The following is a 20974-nucleotide window of genomic DNA, read 5'->3' as shown; positions in this document are numbered from 1 at the left end:
GTGCTCAGCCTAGAGCACCGGATAAATGTTACGTAAAATATTCCCAATAAAAGCTTCAACTCAGTCCTCAAAAAAAGCTAGTCCCCACTCAGGTCCGTCATCTGTTAAAAATATAAGGGACTTCCAAGTTACTAGTAGAAAGGCTCTGGAAAAGCGAAAAGGCCCTTGCTCCCCAAAAGAAATTCAGAAAATGTTGTGCTCCCAAATCCAAATGCCTATTCTACAATAATTTGTTCTCCAACTGTCAAATAGCGCTCCGTCCCTCCCAGATCTCGCCGTATGGCTAAGCGGTACGATACAGCCACATATGGGGTATTGCCACTTTTAGAAGAAATTGTGTGACACATTTCGGCACCATTTTACCCATTGCCCAGTGTGAAAATGTAAAATCTGAGGGTAAAACATTTTTTGTGGTAAAAATAAAATTATGTTTTCTTCACTGCCCAATGATAAAAATTAAAAAATACTCACTACTTCCCTAGATGAATTCCTTGAGAGGTGTAGTTTACAAAATGGGGTCACTTGTGGGGGTTTCTGCTGTTTCGGCATGTCAGCGACTCTTCAAATGTGACATGGTGTCAGCAACCTATCCCAGCCAACATAGCGCTCCTTTCTCTTCCGAACCCTCCTGTACACCAAAGCAGTGGTTTTCCCCCACATATGGGGTATCGGCGTACTCAGGAGAAATTGCACAACAAATTTCATGGTGCAATTTCTCCTGTTATCCTTATGATCATGCAAAATTAGGGGATGAAAAACATTTTTTGTGGGAAAAATGTGAAAATGTTATTTTTACGGCTCAATATTATAAACTTCTGTGAAGCACCTGGGGGTGCAAGGTGCTCACCACACATCTAGATAAGTTACCTAAGGGGTCTAGTTTCCAAAATGGTGTCACTTGTGGGGTGGTTTCCACTGTCTAGGTACATCAGGAGCTCTCCAAACGCAACATGGCGTCCGCTAATTATTCAAACAAATTTTACATTCAGAAAGTCTAATGGCGCTCCTTCCCTTCCGAACCCTGCAGTGCGCCCAAACAGTGGTTTTCCCTCACATATGTGGTATCAGCGCGCTCATGAGAAATTGCACTACAAATTGTGTAGTCCATTTTTTCCTGTTACCCTTGTGAAAATAAAAAAATTGGGTCTAAAGTAACATTTTTGTGAAAAAAAGTTAAATGTTCATTGTTTTCTTCCATATTCCAAAAATTCCTGTGAAGCACCTGAAGGGTTAATAAAGTTCTTGAATGTGGTTTTGAGCACCTTGAGGGGTGCAGTTTTTAGAATGATGTCACTTTTGGGTATTTTCTGTCATAAAGACCCCTCAAAATGACTTTAAATATGATGTGGTCCCTAAAAAAATGTTTTTGTAAATTTTGTTGTAAAAATTAGAAATCGCTGGTCAACTTTTAACCCTTATAGCTTCCTAACAAAAAAAAAATTTTGGTTCCAAAATTGTGCTGATGTATAGTAGACATGTGGGAAATGTTATTTATTAACTATTTTGTGTGACATATCTCTTTGATTTAAGGGCATGAAAATTCAAAGTTTGAAAATTGCAAAATTTTCGCCAAATTTCCGATTTTTTCACAAATAAACGCAAGTGATATCGAAGAAATTTTACCACTACCATGAAGTACAATATGTCACGAAAAAATAATCTCAGAATCAGGGGAATCCGTTTAAGCGTTCCAGAGTAATTACTTCATAAAATGACAGTGGTCAGATTTGGAAAAATTGGCCCGGTCACGAAGGCAAAAACAGGCTCTGGTGCGAAGTGGTTAAACATAAAAAAAATCTTAAAAAGATGTTAGTACCTTTGTAAACACAAGACATGACTTGTTTCAAACACAGCATTAATCTGTCCGTATTATATTAGTGCATAGCTGCAATACCAAGACAGGTTATTACACTTGGGGTTATTTAGTGTGGAAAAAGAAGGCTTAGGGGTGATCTTATTACTATGTACAAGTATATGATGGGAAAGTACAAAGACCTTTCTACTGATCTTTTTACTCTGAGGCCTGAGACGGGGACAAGGGGGCATCTTCTACGTCTGGAGGAAAGAAGGTTTAATCATAATCACAGACGTGGATTCTTTACTGTAAGAGCAGTGAGACTATGGAACTCTCTGCCGCATGATGTTGTAATGAGTGATTCACTACTAAAATTTAAGAAGGGCATGGATGCCTTTCTTGAAAAGTATAATATTACAGGTTATACATACTAGATTCCTTGATAGGGCGTTGATCCAGGGAACTAGTCTGATTGTCGTATGGAGTCGGGAAGGAATTTTTTTTCCCCAATGTGGAGCTTAGTGTTTGCCACATGTTTTTTTTTTGCCTTCCTCTGGATCAACATGTTAGGCTATGGGTTGAACTAGATGGACTTAGTCTTCCTTCAACCTTAAAAACTATGTTACTATGTATTAATGGAGTTATTATGTAAAAATGATCTGTTGGGGTTCGACCACTGGGACCTGCACTGGGTGAATGAGGAAATTCTATCCCCATTCGAATAGAGTGGCAGTGCACATGCTCGACCTCTGCTTTATTAATTCCCTATGTGTATTCTGAGCTTTGCACCCGGCTTTTTTGGGCAACCCTATAGAGAATGAATGGGGAGGCATTCGGCCGTCCAAACTGTGACTCCATTTTGTACAGGGGCTAAAAGCTCCTTGATCTATCATTCGGGCAGATCCTAGTGGTGGGACATCCACTGATCAGCAAATTAGCATCATTTAACAGTTCTGCTAGTTGTTATTGGAAACAGTCAAGAAGCCTGTTGACATAAAGACCCCATGGAGCTTAGCTGAACTCTTATAATGATTCATTTGGAGAGCAGTTTTTAAGAAATAAGATTACAATACAATCCAGCTCTGTAGAGAGAATTGTTGGTGTTCCAAGGAGGACACAGACCCCATCTTGACCCATGCTGATGTGCAGAAGTAGTGGTAAAAAAGTGCTATAGAAAGGCAGTTTGCAGCAGGGAGCTTGTCAAAATATTTTCTAGGGCTATTTTACGATAGCAGATTTACTTTTCATGTTTCATATCATCCTCACTTTCACCATCAAAGTTTTTGCAAGAACACAGATTTTCCAGATTCTTACTCCAGGTCTGAAAGTACGCCTCCAGTGATAGAAGCAAAACAGACATTCATTTGCATGACATGCTCATGTTTTTGTGAGCTCCCTTAAATATTAGGCAAAACAAGCAAGACTTGACAGGCTTGACATACATGAATGCAAATGCTCAAATAAAACCCATATACCAAACAGCCAGGAATTTAAAACCACTGGGGAAGTGAATAACATTATTATCTTATGACAATGGCATATGTAAAGGGTTGGGATATATAAGGAAGCAAGTGACTATTCCATTCCTAAAGTCAATTTTTAGAGAACAGAAAAAAATGTAAAGATCTGAGCAACTTTGACAAATGGCTGAATGAGTGAGTCAGAATATCTAAAAAAAAAAAAAAAACGGCATGTCTGGCGGAGTGCAGTGTCCAGGGTATGCAGTGACCAGGCTCTACCAGAAATAGTCCAATGAAGGGCAATTGGCTATAGGGCCATGGGCGCCCAATGCTCTTCGGGGTTCAAAGAATTTCTAATCTGGTTCTAGCTACTATAACACAAATCCCTATAAAGTTAAAGGGGTTTTTCTTTCAGATAATGTTCAACCCAAGATGCAGTTTGTAAAAAATAAAAGTGCAATGTACTTACCTTCCCAGGGTTCAAAGATGAGTCTCCGCCACTGCTCCAGGTATCTGGCATTAACTTTGGCACTAACTTCACGTCAACAGCACGGTAGCCAATCAGTGAGCTCACTGAATTCCAGTTTAGAAGCAAGGCCCCATTCAGAGCCACTGAGCTTCATGAATGACTGCCATGCTGATGACAAGATATCAGCTATGTATCCAGTGCCATATGCCAAGAGCAGTGGAGACTCGCTAGTTGACCCGGTAAAGGAAAGTACAGCAAGGTTTGTTAATTTTTAACAAACTGTAGACAGGTCCAAATATTATCTGAAAAGGAGCAACCCCTTTGATCCTGACTAAGATAACATGCCAGTTTGCCACATATGGGGGATGCCAAGATACAGACCAATCAAACTGTCCTCCAAAAGTGCCAACAATGGGCACCTAAGCAGCAGAACTGGATCATGAAAAAATGGAAGAAGGTGGCCTGGTCGTCTGAAGAATCAAGTCTTCTTTACATCTTGAGGACTACTATGTGTGTGTTACTTAATTAGGGCAGGTGCAGACAACCGTATTATTGGTCAGAGTACGTTCCGAAAAAACATCGGATCGCACCCGGACCCAATGTTATGACATGGGCCGTACATATGTTAGATTTTTTCCTCAGACAGTGTCAGTTCGAGTTTGATCCAATATTCGGATCGCACTTGGCCATGCAAGTCTATGAGTGCGTGAGAAACATCGGACTGCACTCGGATGATATCTGAGTGCAGTCCAATATCCGCAGCCTTAGAGAATGGAGAAGATCGAGAAATTTTTTTTCTCCATCTTCTCTTCATCAGAGCGATCAGAGCACACTATGGTCACACTGGGATCAAACTCTGATGAGGATGTCATTTGCATAATCGAACCGATTCTCTTGAATTAGAGAATCTACGGCCGTCTGCACCTGCCCTTAGGGAAGATACGGCACTAAGACACTTTGGCAAGAAAATAAGCTAACACAGACAATGTGTTGTTCAGGGCAATAGTCTGCTGGGAAACCATGGGTTCTAGAGAAAAGTGTTTGTGATTTTAACATGTACTACCTTATTAAGCAATATTGCAGACCAAGTAAGTACTCCTCTTCGTCACAATGGTAGTACCTAATATATTGCAAAAATTGTTCCAAAATGGTTTGACAAAAACGATCAAGGTTCTGCCTTGGCTTCCATATTTTCCAGATCTTAATAAGATCAAGGAAGCATCTGTTCTAGAAAAACAAGTCTAATTCATGGAGATCCAACCTGCAATTTACAAGCTTAAAGGATCTGTTGCTAATCTAATGGTGCCAGATATTACAGGGCACCTTCAGGGGTCCTGTGGTGTAATGTCTTGATGGGTCAGAGCAGTTTTGTCTGATTGATGCAAACTGTTGTTTCGTAGTATAATTATAAACAACAGGGCCGGCGTCAGCACCCGGCGCACCCGGGCAAATGCCGGGGCCCTGAGCAGGCAGAGGGGCCCACTGGCGGTCGCGCACCCCGCTGGGCTATGGGCGGAGGAGAGCGGTGTCAGTGCCCGCCCTTCTCCGCCGTTTGCTCAGGGCCCCGGCAGCCGGATACTTACCTCTCCCCGTGCCTCCGCAGATCAGCTGTCTTCCTGCTCTGCGCTCCCTGTGACGTCTCAGGTCAGAGGGCGCGGTGACGTCCTTACACCGCGCCCTCCCCTGAGCCGTCACAGGGAGCGCTGAGCAGGAAGACGCCGACAACGCTGGAGTCCCGGACCCGAGCAGTGGACAGCGGGCAGCGGGCAGCAGGTGAGGAGAAGGGAGGTGAGTATTTGATTTTTTTTTTTTAATGTATGGAGGCAGGGCCGGCTCCAGGTTTTTCTGGGCCCCGGGCGAAAGAGTCTCAGTGGGCCCCTTCAACACATACCACGATTCATGATGCAAAGATACGGCGGAGAATATATATATATATATATATATATATATATATATATATATATATAGTACAATGCAAAGATTCCACTTCTTACATTACATGAGTGATATCTATTGTAAATTCCACAATAGCTCAGAAACCGGTGAATCGCTCCACACAGAATACTGGCCCCCATATAACGCTTCATACGGAATACTGGCCCCCATATAAGGCCCCATAAGGAATACTGGCCCCCATATAAGGCCCCATGCGGAATACTGACCCCCATATAAGGCTCCATGCGGAATACTGACCCCCATATAAGGCTCCATGCGGAATACTGACCCCCATATAAGGCTCCATGCGGAATACTGACCCCCATATAAGGCTCCATGCGGAATACTGACCCCCATATAAGGCTCCATGCGGAATACTGGCCCCCATATAAGGCTCCATACAGAATACTGGCCCCCATATAACGCTCCATACAGGATACTGGCCCCCATATAACGCTCCATACAGGATACCGGTCCCCTTATAACGCTCCATACAGGATACTAGCCCCCATACAATGCTGCATGCAGGCTGTTACCCCCCACATAATGCCCCATACAGGCTGTCCCCCCCTTATAATGCCCCATGCAGGATGTCCCCCCCCTCTCTTTATAATGCCCCATGCAGGATGCCCCCCGCCCTCTTTATAATGCCCCATGCAGTCTGTTCCCCACCTTATAAAGCCCCATGCAGGCTGTCACCCCCCCTCTTTATAATGCCCCATGCAGGAATCCCCCCCCTCTTTATAATGCCCCATGCAGGCTGTCACCCCTCCTCTTTATAATGCCCCATGCAGGAATCCCCCCCCTCTTTATAATGCCCCATGCAGGCTGTTCCCCACCTTATAATGCCCCATGCAGGCTGTCACCCCTCCTCTTTATAATGCCCCATGCAGGATGCCCCCCCCTCTTTATAATGCCCCGTGCAGGCTGTTCCCCACCTTATAATGCCCCATGCAGGCTGTCACCCCTCCTCTTTATAATGCCCCATGCAGGCTGTCACCCCTCCTCTTTATAATGCCCCATGCAGGATGTCACCCCTCCTCTTTATAATGCCCCATGCAGGATGCCCCCCCCCTCTCTTTATACTGCCCCATGCCTCCATACATTAAAAAAAAAAAAATCAAATACTCACCTCCCTTCTCCTCACCTGCTGCCTGCTGCCCGCTGCCCGCTGTCCACTGCTCGGGTCCGGGACTCCAGCGTTGTCGGTGTCTTCCTGCTCAGCGCTCCCTGTGACGGCTCAGGGGAGGGCGCGGTGTAAGGACGTCACCGCGCCCTCTGACCTGAGACGTCACAGGGAGCGCAGAGCAGGAAGACAGCTGATCTGCGGAGGCACGGGGAGAGGTAAGTATCCGGTTGCCGGGGCCCTGAGCAAACGGCGGAGAAGGGCGGGCACTGACACCGCTCTCCTCCGCCCATAGCCCAGCGGGGTGCGCGACCGCCAGTGGGCCCCTCTGCCTGCTCAGGGCCCCGGCATTTGCCCGGGTGCTGACGCCGGCCCTGTATGGAGGCATGGGGCAGTATAAAGAGAGGGGGGGGCATCCTGCATGGGGCATTATAAAGAGGAGGGGTGACAGCCTGCATGGGGCATTATAAGGTGGGGAACAGCCTGCATGGGGCATTATAAAGAGGGGGGGGGGATTCCTGCATGGGGCATTATAAAGAGGAGGGGTGACAGCCTGCATGGGGCATTATAAAGAGGGGGGGGGATTCCTGCATGGGGCATTATAAAGAGGGGGGTGTGACAGCCTGCATGGGGCTTTATAAGGTGGGGAACAGACTGCATGGGGCATTATAAAGAGGGCGGGGGGCATCCTGCATGGGGCATTATAAAGAGAGGGGGGGACATCCTGCATGGGGCATTATAAAGAGGAGGGGTGACAGCCTGCATGGGGCATTATAAGGGGGGGACAGCCTGTATGGGGCATTATGTGGGGGGTAACAGCCTGCATGCAGCATTGTATGGGGGCTAGTATCCTGTATGGAGCGTTATAAGGGGACCGGTATCCTGTATGGAGCGTTATATGGGGGCCAGTATCCTGTATGGAGCTTTATAAGGGGACCAGTATCCTGTATGGAGCCTTATATGGGGGCCAGTATTCTGTATGGAGCCTTATATGGGGGTCAGTATTCCGCATGGAGCCTTATATGGGGGTCAGTATTCCGCATGGAGCCTTATATGGGGGTCAGTATTCCGCATGGAGCCTTATATGGGGGTCAGTATTCCGCATGGAGCCTTATATGGGGGTCAGTATTCCGCATGGAGCCTTATATGGGGGTCAGTATTCCGCATGGGGCCTTATATGGGGGCCAGTATTCCTTATGGGGCCTTATATGGGGGCCAGTATTCCGTATGAAGCGTTATATGGGGGCCAGTATTCTGTGTGGAGCGATTCACCGGTTTCTGAGCTATTGTGGAATTTACAATAGATATCACTCATGTAATGTAAGAAGTGAAATCTTTGCATTGTACTATATATATATATATATATATATATATATATATTTCTCCGCCGTATCTTTGCATCATGAATCGTGGTATGTGTTAAAGGGGCCCACTGAGACTCTTTCGCCCGGGGCCCAGAAAAACCTGGAGCCGGCCCTGATAAACAATAAACTGCATGGAAAATAATTTTAATACGCATTTTTTTAAATGGTTTTATTCCTGAAATATAACATATAAAAGGTTATTTGTTTAAAAATGGAAAATTAATATATTCACGCACAAAGCTGCATTGTTCCCACACAGGTGTACACCAGAGGTGAAATGGCTTTTAGTTTCCAAGTAACACTTATTTCTTTTTTTTTTCCACTGCTGATGTACTGTTCCCTAGGAATTTTAGGATGGAAAAAAAATAATAATCAAGTCTTTTAATTTGCTGTAATCCATTAAGATAAGACTAAGGCCATGGATTCATCACTGCTGTTTCTTCAATTTTCTGGAGTAATTTGCCCTTTATTAACGGCTTTAGGATTCACGCTTTATTCTCTATAAAAAATTTTGTTCTATTTTTTTTTTTAAGTTGTTTCTTTTTTTTTTTTTATTTGTCCTCAGCAACTTTGCAAATCTAGATGTTTTCAGAAAAATTCATGAAATTTTACCTTTTTTTATGTTGCATTTTTTTGTCCCATCTAACTCTGGGTTCTGTCAGATTTTTTTTTTATTTTGGCACAGTTAAAAGGGTTGTCCCATTAACAAAGTATCATTTTATTTAAACACATCCAATTGTGGAACTTATTATTAGTTCAAGATCTATTGATTAAAATGTACTTTGTTCAAGGGAAAACCCTTTTAAATACTAACCTGCAACATTTTAAAGGATTTTAAAGCGGTGCAAAATGGTTGAAGACAAAAATAAAGAGCATTTTTGCTTTTGTGTCAAATTCACGCTTTTTTTTTTTTGCAAAATTCAGGCACCACATGAACCCTTTTTGATGAATTTGATGCAAAAAAAACATCAGTGAAAACTGCAAGACAAAAAAGAAAGGTGATCCATTGCTTACTCACAAACTTGTGCAAAAAAAACAAACCAATCCAATTTAAGATTAGTTAAATTCAACCTAACGTTGTCTGAATTAGACCTCGAATGGAAAACCATTCCATGGCTATATTTTGTACAAACATGTAATATGGCACCCTTACGTCACATGCACACACTGAGTATTTGGTGTTTTTTTTTTACCTCAGTATTTGTAAGCAAAAACCAGGAGTGGGAAAAAAATACAGAAGTGGTGATGTGTTTCTACTATACTTTTCCTCTAAGGGCTCATACTCATTTGCGAGAAAAACGGACGAGTGCAATCTGATAAAAAAATCGGATTGCACTCTGACCAATGTTATTCAATGGGTTACATCTAATCTGCGATTTTTTTCTCAGCTGAAATCGGACTGAGAAAAAAATCGCAGCATGCTGCGTATTGCTGCGTATCTCGACAAGACTCGCCAATGCAAGTCAATGGGTGCGAGAGAAAAAACGGACCGCATACGGACCATCCGTATGCCATCCGATTTTTATGGATACATTACCATTCTGTAGCACAGAACTCCGTAAATGGTCCTGTAAATGATTGCAGAATAATAGTTGCAGAGAAAAACAACGCATTGCATACAGATGTCATACAGATGCTAGGTGTGAAAAATCACATGACACTGGTCTGTATTTTGAGTCCAGAAATTGGACCGTTTTTTTTCTCACATATGGTATGAGCCCTAATTGTTCCACTCCTGGTTTTGGCTTACAAATACTGAGATAAAATACTGACTAAATACTGAATGTGTGCAAGTGGCCATAGGCTCTGATTGTGCCCCTGTATACCGCTGGTTTTTATACAAAAAAAATTCTATTCCCATTTCCTATTTTCTTACATTACAACCTGTGTTTAAATATTTTTGTAATCCGATTTGTGTGATGCATCAGCACTAAATAATCTAAGTTAGTGAAGAGAGATAAATATAGGCATACATTAAATTTATGTGATTAAATAACTAAAAGTTGGCATGTGCATATGTATTCACCCCTTTTGCGATAAAGCCCCTAAAAATTTCTGGTGGAAGCAATTACCTTCATAAGTCACACGATTAGTGAAAGGAAGTCCACCTGTGTGCAGTCTAAGTGTCAGATGATCTGTCAGTATATACACACCTTTTCTGAAAGGCAGGGGCGGACACAGACTGTAGTGGGCCCCTGTGCAAGAAATTTTTGGGGGCCCCCCCTGCCCTTCATAAGGCAACAAAGTTATGTAAACATAACCCCCCCATGTGCATCTCTCACCCCCCCATGTGCAGCTCACCCCCGTGCATCTCTCACCCCCCCCATGTGCATCTCTCACCCCCCCATGTGCATCTCTCACCCCCCCCATGTGCATCTCTCATGCCCCTGTGCATCTCTCATCCCCCTGTACATCCCTCATCCCCCTGTGCATCTCTGATTCCCCCCACTCCTAGTTAATTAATTGTATTTAAAAAAAATAAAACTTGTTATACTTACCCCCATGCGATCCCTGCAGAATCCTGGCGCTCGTCCACGTCGCTGCCACCAGGTTCTCCTGACGTTCGGCCATGTGACGGCGCCACATGCATAGCCAGCAGCTTTTGTTTTGGCCAAAAGATTTTTAAAGCCGCCACCACGATAAGGTAGACTCTTCTGGCCGGGCCCTACTCTAACCTATTAAAATTTTCTTAAAATATCCAATACTCTTTTTAGATATATTTTTATTTAGTTTTCTTTAAGGGAATGTGTCATATACATTTTTTTTTAAAATGACCAATAATACCACATACAGGGAATACCGCCACACCATGACCAGACCACATATTACCACAACATAGTGATCGAATAATGCCACACAGAAGGGAGAAAAACTGCCACACCAAGACCAGACCACATATTACCACCACATTACTAATATTACCACCACATTACTAATATTACCATAAGTGTCATTATACACGGGAGCTCTATACATGGTATGTATAATGTAAGTGTCCAGGTAATCTAGTGATCACCAGTGACATTATACACAGGAGCTCTGTATATAGTGTCAGTGTCCAGGTAATACAGTGATCACCAGTGACATTATACACAGGAGCTCTGTATATAGTGTACAGGTAATACAGTGATCACCAGTGACATTATACACAGGAGCTCTGTATATAGTGTACAGGTAATACAGTGATCACCAGTGACATTATACACAGGAGCCCGGTACATAGCATATAGTGTAAGTGTACATGTAATACACTGACTCACTGGTGACGTCTCTAGGTGAAGTCCTTCAGCTACGCTTTTCTCCTTCATCCAGCACAGACCGCCATCACGTCTTCCAGCCAGGACTCGTCTCTGCATAAAATAACACAGTTATCTAGAGTACATTCCCCAACTTCTACATTACGCAGCTGAATACAGACGTGCATCCACCATCAATATATGGTTAGTTATTATACAACCTACCATTCCAAATATAAATTGTAATCCACCACGGTGCCCCCATTAACTGTAAATAGGCACTTAATATATAATTTAATTAGAACATCTACTCTTTCCGCCAATTAGTTACCAGTTACACTCCTGCATCCGCAACGCCCCCTACTCTATACTTCCTGCTCCCCGCATTCATTATTTACATGCACCCCCTGCCCCAATTCATTATATCATGTCCGTGCTCTCCCCACCCCATCATCATTTACTCTCCCCCACCCCACATTCATTATGTGCAGCTCATTATCCCCCTACTCCCAATTCCCCCATGTGCAGCTCATTTTCTCCCAATTCCCCCATGTGCAGCTCTCATCCCCCCCATGTGCAGCTCTCACCCCTCCATGTGCACATCTCTCATCCCCCTCCCCCACATGTGCACATCTCTCATCCCCCTCCCCCCCATGTGCACATCTCTCATCCCCCCCATGTGCACATCTCTCATCCCCCCATGTACACATCTCTCATCCCCCTCCCCCACATGTGCACATCTCTCATCCCCCTCCCCCACATGTGCACATCTCTCATCCCCCCCTCCCCTACATGTGCACATCTCTCATCCCCCCTCCCCCACATGTGCACATCTCTCATCTCCCCCCCCACACATCTGCACATCTCTCATCCCCCCTCCCCACATGTGCACATCTCTCATCCCCCCCTCCCCCACATGTGCACATCTCTCATCCCCCTCCCACATGTGCACATCTCTCATCTCCCCTCCCACATGTGCACATCTCTCATCTCCCCTCCCACATGTGCACATCTCTCATCTCCCCTCCCACATGTGCACATCTCTCATCTCCCCTCCCACATGTGCACATCTCTCATCTCCCCTCCCACATGTGCATCTCTCATCTCCCCCCCCACACATGTGCATCTCTCACCCCCCCTCCACATGTGCATCTCTCATCTCCCCCCCCATATGTGCATCTCTCATCTCCCCCCCCATATGTGCATCTCTCATCTCCCCCCCCATATGTGCATCTCTCATCTCCCCCCCCATATGTGCATCTCTCATCTCCCCCCCCATATGTGCATCTCTCATCTCCCCCCCCATATGTGCATCTCTCATCTCCCCCCCCATATGTGCATCTCTCATCTCCCCCCCATATGTGCATCTCTCATCTCCCCCCCCCCACGTGCATCTCTCATCTCCCCCCCCCCACGTGCATCTCTCATCTCCCCCTCCCCCACCCCGCATCTCTCATCTCCCCCTCCCCCCCCGCATCTCTCATCTCCCCCTCCCCCCCACGTGCATCTCTCATCTCCCCCTCCCCCCCACGTGCATCTCTCATCTCCCCCTCCCCCCCACGTGCATCTCTCATCTCCCCCTCCCCCCCCACGTGCATCTCTCATCTCCCCCCCCCCACGTGCATCTCTCATCTCCCCCCACTCCTAGTTAATTGTATTTTAAAAAAAATAAAACTTGTTATACTTACCCCCATGCGATCCCTGCAGAATCCTGGCGCTCGTCCAAATCGCTGACACCAGGTTCTCCTGACTTCCGGTCATGTGACGGCGCCGTCACATGACCGGAAGTCAGCGGAATCATGAAGGCGCTGCTGCAGCAGAGCAGCACTAAGATGTCTCGGACCCGGCGCTTAGCATGGGGCCGGGGGCCCCATGAGGAGAGAGACGCACAAGAGGGGGGGGGGGCCCCAACGGGGCTCCGAGGGGGCCCCTACCGGCTGGGCCCCATACTGGAGTCAGGGCAGTCATGCCCTGATGGCGGCCCTGCTGGAGGCTGGATGGGCCCCCTCTCCCTCGGGGCCCCCGTTCAATGAACCGGCTGCACGGGCGGTAGTTCCGCCGCTGCTGAAAGGCCACAGAGGCTGCAACATTAAGTCTGACCACAGATTCATTAAGCAAGAGGCATCACTAACCAAACAACACCATGAAGACCAAGGAGATTTCCAAACAAGTCAGGGACAAAGTTGTTGAGAAATACAAGTCAGGGTTGGGTTATAAAAAATATCCCAAGCTCTGATGATCTCCTGGAGCACCATCAAATTCATTATCATCAAATGGAAAGAACATGGTACCACAACAAACTTACCAAGAGAGGGACGTCCACTAAAACTCTCAGTCCAGGCAAGAAGGGCATTAATCAGAGACGCAACAGAGACCAAAGGCGACCCAGGAGGAGCTGCAGAGTTCCCAAGCAGAGACTGGAGTATCTGTCCATACGACCACAATAAGCCGTACACTCCATAGAGGTGGCCTTTATGGAAGAGTGGTCAGAAAATAGCCTTAAGGCTCGTTTTGAGTTTGCCAAAAGACATGTGGGGCAGGGAAAATGGTCCAAGTCGAGAGGAAGATGGATGGTGCGAAATAAAGGGATATTCTTGAGCAAAACCTGTTTCAGTCTATCAGTGATTTGAGACTGGGATTGAGGTTCACCTTCCAAAGCATACTGCTAAAGCAACACTCGAGTGGTTTAAGGGGAAACGTGTAAATATTTTGGAGAGGCCTATTCAAAGCCCAGACCTTAATCCAATTGAGAATCTGTGGTCAGACTTGAAGATTGCTTTTCACCAGAGGAAACTATCTAACGTGAAGAAGCTGGAGCAGTTTTGCCTTGAGGAATGGGCAAAAATCCCAGTGGTAAGATGTGGAAAGCTCATAGAGACTTATCCAAAGCGACTTGGAGCTGTAATTGCTGCAAAAGGAGAATCTACATAATACTGACTTTGGGGGGTGAATAGTTATGCACACTGAAATGTTCATTTATTTGTCCTATTTGTTGTTTGCTTCACAAAAAAAAGAAAACCCAATGTTCATAGTTGTAGGCATGTTCCTTACATGAACTGATGCAAACCCTCAAAAAAAAAACAGTGAAATTTCAGGTTGTGAGGTAGCAAAACACAAAAAATGCCAAGGGGGTGCATACTTTCGCAAGCCACTGTAGTATTCTTGTAAAGGATTACAGAAAGAACATATGTCCCAATGTTTATAAAGAGAATCCTGCCAAATTAATCAGAGTTTATCACAACAGAAAATCATACTCCTGATGACGACAATCCTTATACTTATTCAACCAGAGCTATACAATTAGGGGGCTGGTTGCTAAAAGAAAGATACTTAGGCTACGTGCCCACGATGAGCTTTTGGTGAGTTTTTTTGACGCTGCAGAATTTCTGCACCTATTATTTAAATTACCGTATATTCCGGCGTATAAGACGACCTGGTGTATAAGACGACCCCCCTACTTTCCTGTTAAAATATAGAGTTTAGGATATATTCACCGTATAAGACTACCCCTTTTCCAACGCATACCAAACACCGGTAAAAATTAAAAAAAAACAGATTTGAATTTAACATGGTCCTTTTTTAATTTAAATTCTTATGACATGCAGGTATATAGCAGGAAAACTGTCACTCATAAACATATTAAAATAGGGGGGACCCCACGTCATTTTTTGGGGGAGTCCCCCATTCTAATAGCTAGTAAAGGCTAGGTATTCAGCTGGGGGCTGATATTAGTAGCCTGGGAAGCTCCGTGGGTATTACCCCCTTCCCAGACTTCAAACATCTGCCCCAGCCGTCTGCTTAACCTCCGCTAGAGACTATAATGATGGTGGATCCCACGCCAATTTTCTTTTTAAAAAATCCTTTATTTTAACACTAAATGACAATTGAGGGGTTAATAAAGATGCAGTCCCTAAATTATTATTAATTTTGTAATTAATTTTTCCCAAAAATGTTGACGTGGGCTTCGCCATATTTTTGTGTCCAGCCAGGTACAGCAGGCAGGAACGGGCTGCCCCCAACCACCAGCTGCCTATTTGTACCTGGCCGGACACAACAATATAGGGAAGCCCTTTTTTTTTTAATTATTTCATGAAATAATTAAAAAAAAAAGACGTGGGGCTTCGCCCTATTTTTGTGTCCAGCCAGGTACAACTAGGCAGCGGGGGGCTGGAATCTGCAGCGCAGGGAGACCCAAGCTTTCTGGGCCCCCCCCGCTGCAAATTGCAGTCCGCAGCCACCCCGGAAAATGGCGCGTTCATAGAAGCGCCATCTTCTGGCGCTGTACCCAACTCATCCAGGGCCCTGGTGCGGTGGCTCACTGGGTAATAAAGGGGTTAGGGCCAGCTTGGCATTATCAGCTGGCCCTAAGCCCGAAATTCATGGGGTCACGCCAATATTAGACATGACCACCATGAATTTCTAGTAAAGTAATTAAAAAAAACACAACACCCAGAATAAAGTCCTTTAATTGAAATAAAGACACAATTTTTTAATGTTCTAAATTAAACCATACTTACCATCACGCGCATTCCAGCTGAAGCCAACGATCTCCTGCAATAAAAGTAAAATAATAAAGCAACCTCATCCTTACCTTTCCATGGTTCCCAGGACCGGTCCAGCTCTGCTACATTCACATGACAGGCTGCACCGCAGCAGAACGCTGCCCTTCAGCTTGCCATGCGGCAGACACTGAGAAGCGCAGGCATGCTTGTGCTCCTCAGTGTCTGACTGTGACGGCATCCAGATGAGCCGAGATCATGTCCAATGAACTCGGCTCACCTCATGCACGTCACTGACAGCGTGGGAAAATTCTCCTGCTCCCCGCATGCGCAGTAGAAGTTTCCCACGCTGTCAGTGACGGACGTCCAGGAGGTGAGCTGAGTTCATTGTCGGCTCATCTGGATGCCGTCACAGCCAGACACTGCAGAGCGCAAGCATGCCTGCGCTTCTCAGTGTCTGCGGGATGACAGGCTGGATGGCGGCGTTCTGCTGCGGTCCAGCCTGTCATCTCGATGTAGCAGAGCTGAAGCTGTCCTGGGAACCATGGAGAGGTAAGGATGAGGTTGGTTTATTATTTTTCTTTTATTGCAGGAGATCGTTGGCTTCAGCTGGAATGGGCGTGACGATAAGTATGGTTTAATTTAGAACAATAAAGAATTGTGTCTTTATTTCAATTAAAGGACTTTATTCTGGGTGTTTGTGTTTTTTTTAACTTTGACTATGGGGTTAGTAATGGGGGTGTCTTATAGACGCCTCTCCATTACTAACCTGGGCTTGATGTCAGCTGGCATTATAAGCTGACATCAACCCCAACCCTATTACCCCCTGCCACCGCACCAGGGCAGCGTGGAAGAGCGAGGCTAAGTGCCAGAATTGGCGCATCCTATGGATGCGCCATTTCTGGGGCGGCTGACGGCTGGTGTTTCTAGCCTGGGAGGGGGCCAATATTCATGGCTCCCTTCCTGGGCTATTAATATCAGCCCCCAGCTGTCTGCCTAGCCTTTGCTAGCTATTAAATTAGGGGGGACCCCACGTCATTTTTTTTGGGGGGTCCCCCATTTTAATAGCTAGTAAAGACTAGGTATTCAGCTGGGGGCTGATATTAGTAGCCTGGGAAGCTCCGTGGGTATTACCCCCTTCCCAGGCTTCAAACATCTGCCCCAGCTGTCTGCTTAACCTCCGCTAGAGCCTAAAATTAAGGGGAACCCCACGCCAATTTTTCTAATAATAAATCCTTTATTTTAATACTAAATGACAAGTACAGTAACCAACACTATCACTGTACTTCATATATATGTGACTGACATGTTTCTATCTATCTAATCTATGTGTGAAGCTCTATTCTGTCTGTTATAAATTGTCGGGTACCGCTGCTGAATTGCCGGCCGGCTTTTTTAAAGAGACGGTGCATGAAAACACTATTATTTGTTTTAATAAATCCTTTACACTAAATGACAAGTACAGTAAGCAATACTGTCACTGTACTTCATATATATGTGACTGACATGTTTCTATCTATCTAATCTATGTGTGAAGCTCTATTCTTTCTATTCTAAATTGTCGGGTGCCGGCTTATGCCGCTGCTGAATTGCCGGCTTTTCATATATTGTCACAGAAGCGATGCGAACTTCCCAGCTCCGGACACAGCGCACCGCTTCTGTGACAAGTGAAAGCTGTCGGCACAGAAGCCCTGCGCTGTGTCCGGAGCTGGGAATACGCAGCGATGTGTCAGTTTCAGCACAGAAGCGCTGACTGTCTGGACCTACCGCCGCCGTATTTTAACTCCCTCCACCTTATATTAACTCCGACATGGCAGGGATACGGCCACGGCAGCTTATTAACACCCCCAGAGTATCCCCGCATGTCAATTTCTGAAAGTTTAAAAGCATTACCGGCGTATAAGACGACCCCAGACTAGACAGAAGATTTTTCAGTCTTCAAAAGTCGTCTTATACGCCGGAATATACGGTAGGTTACTTGCGTTTTTTTGCATTGCGTTTTTGTGTGCGCTTTTTTTAACATGCGTTTTTGACGCTGCGGTTCTTGTCTCCTGTTGGCGTGTCATGCTTTAAATGAAGCTGTTTTGTTTGACAAAAATTTATTGACATAATTTGGTGCGGATTCTGTGCGTTTTTGATGCGTTTTCATAGCGGAAACACACTAAAAACATATGTACGTTTTTAACCTGTGGAATTTCTGCACCTAATGCGAGTCTACTGGGGAAATCCGCACATAAAACTCAGCGCTCCTGCAAAGGAAATTGACAAGCTGAGGATTTGAAACATGCACCTCAGCATTAAAAAGAAGCACAGCGGGTATGAGATTTCTATTAATCCCATCCACATTGCTGGTACTGTAATTGATTCAGCAAAAATACACGGCGTCAAAAACGCACCAGCTCATGGTGGGAACATAGCCTGAGGGAAAGCAAATGCTGCAGGTTTTCTTGCAGTAAGTTCGGCAACTGATACATTTCAAAGCTATATTCAGCCTCAGAATATTCTGCAACAAAATCTGCAAGTGAATTCACCTGTTGCAATTGACGCGCCCCCTGGGACATATTCCTTTTTGAGGGGAATACCCGGCACCGGATCAGATGGGGGGTTGTAGTCTCCGAGCGGCTGTGACCCGGTCCCGTGCCCAGGGCGTCAAGCTCAGGGTTATGTGGCAGTCTTTACTGATGTTATTAAAGTTCGTTGTGTCGACTACGCCACCCGTTGTGATGCGGTCACTGTGGCCGCCGCTGCAGCAGGGTCCGCTGAGGCTGATGGTGGATGCGCAGCTTGGTGGGATAACCCCCAACGGGAGGGGTATAGCCTCAGAGGGGACAGGCGCAGAGGATGGGGGTTGTGGTGGTGCGGTGCAGCCGGTAATGATGACAGACTCGGGTAGTGCAGTTAAGGGTCTTTACTTACTGCAGATGTTCCTGGTCACTCTAGCTCCAAGTGACCTCCCGAGCCGTGCTGCGTCCACCAGGTCCTGGATCCGGCCAACCCCCAAACAAGTCCGGAGCGTGGCCCTGAGCTCTCCCTCTGTCCTTACTTCAGCCGTCCCCACCAGTGATTCACCTAAGTCCAGCTCCCTCGGGCCTTCTGTTGGGCAACCTTTGGCCTTAGGTTCCCTGACCCTTCCTGTGGTGTGCCTTCAGGGTGAATGTAGTGGGTGACCGTGACAGACACTGCCCACGGTCTCCGGTCTCTGGCTGGGGAATGTCTTTGCCCCCACCAGCTTGGGTTCCGGTACCCTCTTGCTGACTCCTCACCCGGTGTTCTTATTTGGGTTCTTGGGTCCCTTCTTTGTCCCCCTCTGGGTCTTTCTTCACTCCACTCTCTCTCTCTCCAGGGCTGCTGTTTCCTGCTCTCTGCATCTGACTTGTCCTCTGCAGCTGACTGACCCTGATTCTAAGTTGGTGCCCTCCTTATATATCCCTCTATGTGTGAGCTCAGGTGACCAGCACCCAATGAGCTCCTATCACTACCCAGACTGCTCCCCCTATCTGCCCCTACACTACATGGGATGTTCCTCCCCCCTCCCACTCCAGCCAGGAACAGGCTCGGTCGCACCTGCACATTTCCAAGTGGGAGTGCCGTCGGCCTGCTCCTCTGGAATGGGATGTATGTAGTGCATGCAGTCTATCTGAGCTCAGTTCCACACTCCATCCTTACCCGGGAGTGGAATATCACACCTCTGGGTTGAGGTGCAATACTCCTGTAGCAGCCGAATCCTCAGGGTGCTACATTCCCCCCTGGTAAACCGCAGCACGTCCTCGGGCTGCAAAGACAAAAACACCAAAACATACAAATTTTTATAAACATATAAAACATATAAAATATTATATATATATAACTTTTTCATATAGACATCATTATAACATTCTCGTCGTCTCTTTCTTTCTTCCTCCTCTGGTCACCGTGCAACTCGTGACCAGGTAAAGTGCGACAGTCTTTTGATAAGCAGTTTCTCATAAAACCAGTAGGGGGCGCCTTAGGAAGCGCAACTATGTACAGGGAAGTTTTGGCCGTTCTCAGTCCCCGGCCAAGTAAAGGGAATGGGATGGCTGCTCACAGTCCTCAGCCTGGTTTGGGTAGGGGACACACGGGTTAAACTGTTCACTGGTCCCAACGGGGACTAAACTTTAAAGCAGCCACGGTTACTTGTGTACCCCGACGGGTAACTATTTACATCTCCTTTGTACTATTTCAGTCATAGTACCTTTTAGCCTTGAACCCGTCCGGGTCTTCTGGCTCCTCCTCCCTACACCGCAACTCCTCCTCTGTCAGGCGATGCACGTGGAGGGCGTAAGGTCCCTTGGCACACTTGTGCCGGGTGAACGTTACCTCGTCACCGACGTAGAGGTCACGGCCTTTGTGACCCTCTGGCAGGTGAGACTCGACATCCCGTCGGGTAACGAAGACGTCACCCATGGTGTTCCGGTCCTTTATGAAGCCCCACCCATGCTGCGCATTAAACTTTATTACCGTCCCGATGGTACGGGGACGATCTGCTGCATAGGGGTCCCTTCTGGTCCGACTCTTTTGCTCCGCGCTGCGGGTCCGGGCCCATTGCTCTCTGGCCCGCCTCTCCTCCCGCTCTCTCTTGAACTCTGCCAGCTGTTGACGGCAACACTCGGTACGCTCTGCTGCAGCTGCCCGAGTCTCTCCGGTGAACCCCATCAAATCTTCTCCCGTGGGGTCCCACACGAACTGGGCTTCCTCGAGTGGAGGCGAGACCCGAGTCACGGGCTTTGGAGCCGGGATCAGGGGCTCACACAGGGGACCTAACTTCTTTTGTCGCTCCAGTTCCAAGAATTCTTCGGGCCAGATGAAGGGCCGCCCGTCCGGCCACGCTAGCTGGCTGAAGGGGTCCTCTCCCAGACTTGGCACCCTTGATGTTACGGGTGCGGGCGCGATGGTGGGGGCGCCCAGGTTACCCAGGCCTTGCGGCCAGGCCGGGGGCATCTGGAAGGTAAATGGAACTGTTAACACGGCGGCGCCCTGGGCCACCTGACCTTGCGACCAGGCCGGAGGCTCCGCGGAGGTAGATGGCTCTGCTGGGGATGCGGCGCCCGGAAACGCTAGGCCTTGCGACC

At 46.6% G+C, this 20974-nt stretch overlaps 1 protein-coding gene across 11 annotated transcripts in view; it reads right to left on the bottom strand.

The window, feature by feature from the left end:
* Positions 1-20974, bottom strand: part of PITPNM2 (phosphatidylinositol transfer protein membrane associated 2) — a 398693-nt gene that overhangs the window by 233333 nt on the left and 144386 nt on the right. For 2 of the 11 annotated variants that reach the window (XM_073676202.1, XM_073676203.1), the window contains one exon: positions 11410-11499. The exons of the other annotated variants lie outside the window; for them this stretch is intronic. The gene's annotated coding sequence lies outside the window, so the exon portion shown is untranslated. The remainder of the gene's footprint in view (positions 1-11409; positions 11500-20974) is intronic. 11 annotated transcript variants of the gene reach the window in all.

The sequence above is a fragment of the Phyllobates terribilis genome, unplaced genomic scaffold (genome assembly GCF_046119375.1).
Source record: "Phyllobates terribilis strain yellow unplaced genomic scaffold, ASM4611937v1 Scaffold_1__5_contigs__length_1240528914, whole genome shotgun sequence".
In the NCBI taxonomy this organism is placed as follows: Eukaryota; Metazoa; Chordata; class Amphibia; order Anura; family Dendrobatidae; genus Phyllobates; species Phyllobates terribilis.
Note: the sequence above shows the minus strand (reverse complement) of the source record. Positions and strands in the feature narration are given on the sequence as shown.